Here is an 11107-nt window from a genome sequence, read left to right as displayed (position 1 = left end):
AAGAAAGAAAGAAAGAAAGAAAGAAAGAAAGAAAGAAAGAAGAAAGGAAGGAAGGAAGAAAGAAAGTAAGTGATGTCATGGAACGAAAATACTTCAGTCAATGAAATAAAAACATAATAGGGAGCTGGAGAGATGTTTTATTGTTTAACCATACTTGCTATTCTTCAAGAAAGTCCAATTTCAATTCCCAGCATCCATGTGGTGACTCATAACTATAACTCCAGTCCCAGGAGAATCTTGTGCCCTCTTCTGGTCTCTTCAGGTACACACAGTGACCAGATACATAGGCAGACAAAACCACAAATACACATAAATTAAAATAATAATAAAACCTTTAAGATGAAAAATATGATATAAAACTTCTACTAAAACTAGAAAAACAAGAAGAAAGAATTTATGAACCTTAGTTGTTATGGAAGTTTTTTGTTATATTTTTCTTCTTAAAGAAATACAACTAGTTGAATAGATTCAGTAAGGCAAAAATGACAAGGAAAAATAAAAATAGAATTTTATCAGAAACGAGAATAAATTTTATAAAAACTTTAGAAGATAACTCATCAGACAATTGTTTATACTATGAAAAATCATAATAAATAATGACAATCTGACAGTGTTGATATCTTCAGAGATGTGGGGAGGTGAATTAAAGCCTCAAAAGCCTTCAATTAGACCCAAATAATCCTTCAGCAAGTCATATTATCATTAAAATGTCAAAAGTTTAAACAGAAGCCCCTAAAAACAGGAAGTTTCAAGAGAAGTGTCAAGAGAAAGGTTATTAGGCATACAGCAAATCTTGATGTAGAAACAAAAACAAAAGCAACAAAAACCACACAAACCAATCAACAAACAAACAAACAAACAAACAAACAAACAAGTATGTATAGGGGCTGACAAGATTCCTCATTGATTAAGGATACTTTCTACATACATCATGATGGACATAATTTAGATTCCTGCACCATGTAACAAGTTAGGTATCCCTCAAATGCTTGTAATTTCATCTTCAAGAGATCTGACACACATTTTGTCTTCTATGTATGTGTATCCTAACACATAAGAGTTACTCTGCAGGTTAAAGAAAAACATATTATGCCCAGCAAAATTATTCGTAGAAATTGAAAGTGAAATGATCTCTCTCAGATAAAAATAAACTGAGGACATTGATTTCCATGGACATATTGAAATGCTGTGCAAACCTGATGACATGAGTTTCATTCAAGAAGCATACAGTAGAGAGGGAAAACCAAATTCTGAAAGTTGTCCTCTGAACACACGCATGCCCCCATATACATATCGTATATATACATGATAATAATAATATAATTTTATAAAAATATTTTAACAGAGTCTTACATTAGAAATGAAAGGATAACTTATTATAGAACATTAATCACACAAAACTCATTAGAAGAACATATATAGAAAAGAAAGAGTTAAACCTTAGCACAACAGAAAACCACTAAGTCATAGAAATAGTAAAAGAGGTGAAATGAAAAAATATACAAAACAATCAGAATATAATCAACCTAAAGAAAGGAGAAAGCTGTGTTTATCAACAATAATATTGAATGTAAATTATGGATTAAATGTACCAAACAAAGACATAGACTGTATACATATGCACACACACACACCAAAACAAAACACAAGACCCAGCTATTTGCTGCAAACAAGAAACACATCTCACTGGTAAAGTACATCTGAATCAATGTGAAAAGTTACAAAAAGTATATCATGAAAACAAAAATTAAAACAAACTATTGAAAGACAGAATTCATTATATATTGATAAAAATAAATTAGCAAGAAGATGTAATAGTTGTAAATATGTGTGTCTTCAACATGGGACCATCACATAGTTACAGCCAACTCCATGTCTAATACAATAATAGTGGGAGAATAAAGAACCCAACTTTCCTTAATGGACCAACCATCTGAACTGAAACATACTGTGCTACAAATGAGATTAGTAGGCATTTGTTAACTAACCATACTATACCACAAATGGAACTAATCAACTAATTACTAGACACTAATTTCTTCAGGGAAAAGAACATGCTTTAGGAAAGATTATATCTTAGGTCATTGACCAAGACTCGATGCATTTAAAAGGACTGAAATGTGTATATATTATATATATTATATATATATATATTATATATATATATTATATATATATGTATATATTATATATATATATATATATATTATATATATATATATATACACATATACATATATATATATACATACATATGTGTGTGTGTGTGTATAACATACTTTATCAGACTACTACAACTTAATAAAACTACAAATGAAAAGAAAATGAAAGAAAAGCACAAAATAAATAGAAATTGAATGTCAGGCTACCAAATGAGCAGGCTCACTAAAAATGAAAAAGAAAAAAAATGTAGAAACGAATGGCTACATACCACACACAAAAATGTGTGGAGTACAGAAAAGGCAGTACTAGCAAGGAAATTTCTATCAATAGATATATACAAAAAATAGATCTCAAATAAGCAATCTACATACTTCAAAAATATTTAAAAAGCAAAAATCAACTAAACACAGCCTAGAAGAAAAATAATAATAATCAGAGTATAAATAAATAGAATTAAAGCTAGAAGGAAAACAATATGAAAGAATGATGTAATAAAGAGTACAAGTGTACTTTTAAAGAAACACACACACACACACACATAGAGACACAAACAGACACACACAACTAACAAACCTTTAGCTAGTACTGAGAAGAAAAAATACCCAAATAAATAAAAGATTGGAAAAGACACATTATAGCTTATAACACAGAAATACAAAACCTTAAAAGTACATGAATAACTATTTCATTAAAAATCTGTCTTAGGAGTAGATAATTTTCTGGAATCATATAACCTAATAGAAAATAAGCAGAGAATTAAATATAAACAAACTAATGGTGAGTAATAAACTTGAAGCAATAATTTTGTCCTATGGAAGTTCTGGATCTGATGGCTTTACTGATGAATTTTATAAAATGTTTTAATGAAAATTAGTTCCAGTTATTTTTGAATTACTGAACAAATTAAAATGGAAACCTTTCAAACTCTTTTAAAGAAGCCAGCTGTACTCTAATGCCCAAACCAGATGAAAGTACATTAAAAAGAGAAAACTAACAGCCCTACACACCATGAATATAAGTGCATCAATTCTAAATAATCTTCTAAAATCTCCTTTCCCCCACTGGTATAATGTTGGCTGTAGGTTTGTCATATAAGGGCATCACTATGTTGATATATGTTTCTTCTCTTCCAGACTCCTTCAGGGCTTTTATTATGAAAAGATAGTATACTCTTCCAAGGGCCTTTTCTGCATCGAATGAGATCCTTGCGATTCCTGGACATAAGTCTACTTATGTGTTGACTTACTCTTTATTGATTTGTACATATTGAGCCAATTTTGCATCACTGGAGTGAAATAAACTTGGTTATGGTATATGATATTCCTAATGTGTTCCTAGATTTGGTTTGTAAGAACTTTATGAACCATTCTTGCATATATGTTCACAGGGGAACCAAGAGAACCTGGTCTCTACTTTTAATTTCTTTGTTTTCCTTGTGTCCTTTTCCTGGTTTGAAGTCAGGATCATGCTGACTTCACAAGCAAGGTTAGTAATGATCTTTCCCTTCGGAGCACTGATATTAGTTATTCTCTAAATGTTTGATAGTTTTCTAGGTCCTGAGTTTTCTCCTTTGGCACACTTTTTATTAGTGCTTCAATTTTATTGATATGGATTTTTGAGGTTGTTTTTATATCTCCCTGATTTAATTTGGATAGATCTTGTGTTTCCATGATGTGTTACTTTTCTATTGCTGTGTTAAAAGCCATGGTCAGAACGCAGCTTGGAGAGGAAAGAGCTTATTTGACTTTTACTTCCAAATCACAATTCATCATGTGATGGCATGATGTCATGGTAGGAACTCAAAGTAGAAAGCAGAAGGCAGGAACTGAAGCAGAAGCTATGGAGGGAGGGATGCTGCTTCCTGTCTTGATCCTTGTGACTCTGTCAGATTTCCTTATACGACTCAGTACTACCTGCCCAGGAATGGTACCACCCCATGGGATGGGTCCTCCCATATCAATCATTAATCAGGAAGTGCCCCACAGTCCTGCCTGTGGAGACATTTTCTCAGTTGATGTTCTTCTTCCTAGATAAATCTGATGTATCGAAGTTGACATAAAACTGCCCCAAATACAGCATGCTATCCATTTCTTGTAAAATTTTCAGTTGTGTGGAATATAATTTTTTAAAGTAGCTCCTAATGATTCTCTGAATTTCACTGGAATCTACAGTAACATCATTGTTTTCATTTCCAATTTTATTTTTCTATTTTTATTTATTTATTTATTTATTTTTGTTTTTTGTTTTTTTGTTTTTTGAGACAGGGTTTCTCTGTGTAGTCCTGGCTGGCCTCGAACTCACCAATTCACCTGCCTCTGCCTCCCTACCAATTTTATTTTTGATAAATGGTTTTCCACCTCTTTGCTCTCAGTGTGTAAGATTCTTTACCAGTGAACTATGCTTCTTAGAAATAACAGTCAACGCGATCTAGTTTTTAAATCCAGTCAGTCTGTACCTTTCTATTGGTGAGTTGAGGTCATTTACATTTGATGCTATTACTGAGAGATATTTACCCATTCCTGTAACTTTGTCATTTTTTTCTTGTTGGATTTATGCTTATTCTTTGCTTTCTTTCTCATTAATATCAACATGTATCAGGGGTTTGATGACTTATTGCATTGGACATGACGGATTTCTTGTTTGCTTTCTTCATCTAACTTTTGTTATACAGTTTTACTTTCCTATGATTTCATGTTTGAAACTCTTACTTAGTATATATCATTTCTCTAAACGCCATGCTAGCCTGGCGATCATGAACTATCTCGGTTTGTGCTTGTTTTGACCTTTTCTTATTTCGGCAGCAATCTTAGATGATGTTGCTGGATGTAGCACTCTTGGTTGGCAGTTACTTGGTTTCAGAACTTGAAATTCCTTGTTTCCTTCATTATTTACTGATAAGGGATCTGATGTTTTCCTGATATTTCTCCCTTTAAAGATATGTTGGCATTTTTCTTTCAGCCTTTAATATTGTTACTTTGCTTTATGCTTTTTGAAATCTAACTTATCTGGTCATGTGCACTCTGGAGCTCTAAATGATTCATATTTATATATCTATTTCTTTCTTTAGATTGGATAATTTTCTCTTATAAGTTTATTAAATAAATTCTTTATGTGTCTAATCTCAACTCCTCTCCCATCCTGTGGATTCTTTAGGTTTGGTCTCTTGATTATTTACCAGAGTTCTTGGCTACTGTTGTCATATTTCTTCCACTTGGTCATTTGATTGATTTTAATGCTCTTCACTGGATTTTATTGTTTGATTCATTTAATAGTTAAAATTGATTAATTTCTGTCATAGTTAGGGTTTAATTGCTGTGAAGAGACACCATGACCACTGCAACACTTATAAATGAGAACATTTAATTGGGGCTGGCTTACAGTTCAGAGGTTTAGTCCATTTTTGTCATGGCGGAAGACATGCAGTTAGACACAGTGCTGGAGAAGGGGCTGAGAGTTCTACATCTCAATCCAGAGGGAGCAGGAGGACCAGTTGGCTTAGCTTCTGATACTTCAAAAATTCCTAGTCACACACCCTCTCCAACAAAAACACACCTCCTATGGCTTAGCTTCTGATACTTCAAAGATTCCTAGTCACACACCCTCTCCAACAAAAACACACCTCCTAATAGTGACATTCCCTGTGGGTCTATGGGGGCCATTTTCTTTCAAACCATCACAATTTCTAATATTTCTACTTATTGAGTATGATTTTTTTTCTCAAAAAAACCCTCAACTTCCTTGGTGAATATTTTACTTGTATTGCTAATATTATCATCCATTTTTAATGATTTTGTTCTCTGTATTGCTTATTTTCCCTGCTGGATTCTGAATTGAATCCATCTATTTCTTTGTGTCTTTCTTTAAATAATTGATTTTTTTAAATCAGAAAAGCTTTGAATACTCATCTCACATCTTATCTTTTGAGTTCAGTAGTTTAAAAGCTATGATTTTTGGAAAATTGTTACCTAGAGTTTTCATTTTGTTTACATTTCTGTGTTGTGATTTACACATCTACATTTGAATGTCTCTGTGCTGGCTAGTTTTATATCAATTTGACACAAGCTACAGTCACTGAAGAAGAGGGAGCCTCAATTGAGAAAATGCCTCCATAAGATCAGGCTATAGGCAAGACTCTAGGGCATTTGCTTAATTATGGATTGTTTTGTGGAGGGCCCAGCCTAGTGTGAGAGTGGGGCCTACCCAGGGTTGTTGTTCCTAAGTTCCGTAAGAAAGCAGGCTGACAGAGCTGTAGGTGCAAGCCAATATGCAGCACTCCTCCATGGCCTCTGTATCAGCTCCTGCTTCCAGCTTTCTGCCCTGCTTGAGTTCCTGTCCCAAATTCCTTCCATGGTGAATGGTGATATGGAAACCAAATAAACCCTTTTCTCTTCAACTTGCTTTGGGTTATGGTGTTTTATTACAGCAATAGTAACCCTGACTAAGATAGTCTCAGGTTTTGGTTTTTTGCTTTTTTGGGGGGTGGGGGGAGGGTTCTTATTGAGCAAACTCCTCTTGAAAGTTCAATCTACAGATCCCAAAAGAAAAGAAGAAACTAACTTGAAGAATAACAACATTAAAACACAGAAGGTGCAGAAGTCCACAGGATTGATCATGGCCACTAATACATCATCAATAACCATAAAATGGAAATGGCAAAACTACTGGAGAATATTTTCTAAAGTTAAAATTTGCTTTAGGCAAGTGTGAAAGGAGTAAATGAGTGAGTTAGAGGAAAGAGACAAGGAGAGAGGAGAAGCAGATGAAAGATTAAATAAGTGGAGAAAGAAGGGAAGTGGAAAAGAATGTCATGGAGGAGAAAGCAAGAGAATAGAAAACAATAAAAAGGAATGGAGAGAAAAAAAAAACAAAATTATTTTCCAATAATGAGAAAATTAAAAAGTAAAAATAGATAAATTCAAGAAGGAAGAGTTTTAGTATTAAAATAAGATTTTTTAAAAAAACTAGGTGAAGTCAAAATGCTGCTAATTGTAGAGAGAGGAGGGAGGGGGGAGAAAGAAAAAGAAAGTGAAGAAAAGGGGCTGTAGAAATGGCTCAGCGGTTAAGAGCACTGACTGTTCTTCCGAAGGTCCTGAGTTCAAATCCCAGCAACCATGTGGCTCACAACCACCCGTAATGAGTTCTGATTCCCCCTTCTGTGGTGTCTGAAGACAGCTACAGTGTACTTACATATAATAATAAATGAATAAGTCTTAGAAAAAAGAAAGTGACGAAAATATATCACCCCCAAATAGAAAGAAAATACATAAACAGAAATAGATAAATATAGAAAGGATAGTAACAAAGGAAAACACAAAAATTTTAATAGCATGACATTATAAACATGCTAAATATATAGGAGAAAGTAAGCAGCACATGGGAAGAAAAGGAAAGGACAGGCTGAGTGTAGGAGCAGTCCCTCCTGGATCTTCAAGAACTGGAGACTGCTAGTTACACGAATAGGGGTGGAATAGTTACGTGTATGGGTGGAGGGGCCAGATGAGCTATCATATGGTTTTACTGTGTCTGAGTCTACGTGGGGCAAGAATCTGATGTCCACCAGAACTCTGGGCATCAGGAGCCTCTTTTGGACATACTCTGCCTTCTATAGACTGTATTGATTCTATCCACTTCAGAGACTTCCCAGATCACATCCCTGAACCAGCTAACTTTTTAGCTGGGACAAAGGGCTGTCTCTTCAGTAAGGTGGGAAGTCGAAAGCAAGGATAGCTCCCAGGGCAATATAACCAGAGGATGAGCTTTATAATTCAATCACCCTGCTGGAGGGATGTTGCACTGAGTATCAAGTACACCCTTGGAACTTCAGCGCTCTCAGGCACTGTAGCACTGAAGGATGGATAGCTGGCTACACAGTTACATCTATTTATTGGTTTATAGCTCAGAGCTGTCAAATTATAGGCTGTTCTGGTGGATGAGATCTGTTCCTGATCACCAGCTATGGACAGCAGGCCTATCTCTCTGTGAACTTCTCAGCTTGAGCTCAAACTCTTGCTGTGAATCCTTAGACTGTGTGTGTTAGTTTTCATCCCTGGTACCAACCACAAAGGCTTTTCAGAGCCTCCCATTGCCTAGGGGCTATGGCAAGCCAAACTCAGGCTCCCTGGCCTGTGGTTGTTCTCTGTGCCCAGTCCCCAAGTTAACTCTTCTTTTAACAATAGAGTCACTTGTAATATGGCTTCTGGCAAAATGGGATTTCCCTCTGCCACTGAGCCATTCAACAGAGAGACCACTGTTTTACCCGAACCCACAATTCTATTGGGGCTTGAGAGGGCTACACATTTGTCCTGAAGGTAAGCTTTCCATATATATATATACATATCTCTATCTCTAGAGAGATAGAGATAGATAGAGATAGAGATAGAGATAGAGATAGAGGCACTATTCATGACATTTTTGTTTTGTTTTAAGCCCCACTGAATTTAACCAGGGTCCTCCGTAGGTGACCTTTGAGGGCTCAGTGCTAACCAAGATGTTGGTAGCAGCTTACCAATGAGAAGTAGCATTCCTTGGGCAGCAGAGAGCTTACAGCTGAGGCTGCTTTCTTTTCTGTGTCTCAGGAGTTCTTTTGCCCACTTTGCTGTTTCTTGCATGGATTTCTAATGACCTTCCTCTATTTCTTTCTTTGAGACAAACTCTACTTGTAATTATTCTCCCCTTTGACTGGCTCACATGGAGGCAGCCAGCCATTCACTATCTGCCATCTTACCTAGAAGTCCTAGCCACTTTTCTATGAAGACATAAAGAACACACAGTGAGGATAAGGCAGTATCTTTGGTTTTTTCTTTCTCTTCATTGACTACTTCATTGCTCTTGGAATTACCAACATCCAGAATAAGTCTGGCATATAACAGGCACTCAGTAGATGTTTGTTGAGTAATCAGTGAATCAGTGCCGGGCACTGTAGCCATATAATGGAAACACAACTAATATAAAGACTGCTGCTGCTCCTCCTTTCCCTCCTCTTCCTCCTTTTCTTTCTCATTTTCTCCTTTCCTCTCCTCCCCTTTCTCCTTCCCTCCTCTTCTTCTTGTTCTTTGGTAGTTTATGACTATAATATAAACATGGACAGGCTTGGGAGGCTGAGGCAGTATGGAAAGCCAATATCTTTAATAACTGGTGCTCAGTTTCCTGTCATGCTCAATTGGCTAATCATCAGTGGGGTGTAAATCAGATATAATGAGATGTCACCCTATTTCTATTAGAATGACTATCCTCTCAAGGACAAAAATAACAACAACCAGTGAAGATGCAGAGAAACTGGGACCCTTATTCAACTGCTGGTGGGAAAATAAATTAGTACGATCATTATGGAGGTCAGTATAGAGGTGTCTCCCATTCCCAAACTGAAGATAGAGCTGCTGTGTAAGCTAACATTCCTTTAAATCCAAAGGAGATGAGATAATTTTACCAAAAAGGTTCACGCATTCCAATGCTCACTGCAGAAGTCCTTCAGAAGAAGAAAATACATAGAAAACATGGCCTATTTTATTCAGCCATAAAAATTAACAAAATGCTGTCACACACACAGACATGGATAGAACTGGATGTCATTATGTTAAGTGAAGTAAGCCAGACTCAGAAAGACAGAGACCACATGCTCTTAATCAGTAGTAAAGTGTAATATGACAATTTTACAGAAGAATGGAATGAATTCCACTAGAGGGTGGAGCAGAAGGGTTAAGGAGACAGAAATAAGTTTAATTAAGTGTACCGAACTCAGAGTAGAGGATTACTTCTGATTTGTCCTTCGCACAATGGGATAAGCACAGATTAAAACAACCTGTGAAGTGCCTAGAAGAACAAGAATCCCCCCAACACATAGAAATGATTAATGGGGAGATTGCTCAGCAGTTAAGTGCTTCCCAGGCAAGCTAGAGGACTAGAATTTGAATCTTCAGAATCCATGAAAACACCAAGCATCCTTGCCTTTGCAGGATCTTTGCTAGTAAGACTAGCCACATCTAAGAGCTCTGAAGAGTACTGAACAAAGATTCCCAATATCAATGTTGGGCCCCACACATGAGGATCCACATGTATAAGCTCAGCTGTGCACCCACACAAAGGAGAACACTCATACACTACACTACACACACACACACACACACACACACACACACACACATAGAAATGAAAAAATCAAAGTGAAAGAAGCTAGGAGTATTGGTGTGCATATGTATCCTATCAATTAAGAGGTTATGGTAGGATGATAGTGAATTTGAGGTCTGCCTGGGTTGTACAGTAAGACTCTGTTCGAGAGAGAGACAGAGGAGAGAGAGAGAGAGAGAGAGAGAGAGAGAGAGAGAGAGAGAGAGAGAGAGAGAGAGAGAGAGAGGCAGACAGAGACAGAGACACAGAGACTGACTGACTTAGTATTCAACTGAGTAAGAAAAGCAAGCTCTCTGAAATAGGTATGGTCTTTAACCTGTTTACTTTACATTGTTATGCTTATCTCGTATAACCTGTCTAGTAGTTTCTCACTGGAATGAAGTCGTCTATGAAAAATAACTTTAACTCACCATCCTAACCCTAGAATATAGTTTAAGACAGGTTTTAGTTGCTCAATAATTTGGTGAATAGCTAACTGCTGATGATACCAAGGCCAAGGCATGCAAAGCATCCAGCTCAAATAGCATTCATGCAGACTGTACACCTGGGACAGCAAGCATGCAGACCGTATGTATACCTGGGACAGCAAGCATGCAGACCGTATACCTGGAATAGAAATGTTCTTCCCCAACAGGTTAAGAAACAAAGAATAAGAAACAAATAAACAGCGAGGACCATGGTTCCTAGTTAGAGATGTACAGATGGCCTTCAAGAAGAGATACTGGGCACTTGCTGAAAATTGGTGCTGGGATTTGAGACAAAGTCCAGGTCCTTTATGTAGATCTGGAGCTTGTGATCTTTCTGTGTCTACTGAATGCTG

This window comes from Mus caroli, unplaced genomic scaffold (assembly GCF_978045245.1).
Source record: "Mus caroli unplaced genomic scaffold, Mus_caroli_1 scaffold_11, whole genome shotgun sequence".
In the NCBI taxonomy this organism is placed as follows: Eukaryota; Metazoa; Chordata; class Mammalia; order Rodentia; family Muridae; genus Mus; species Mus caroli.
Note: the sequence above shows the minus strand (reverse complement) of the source record.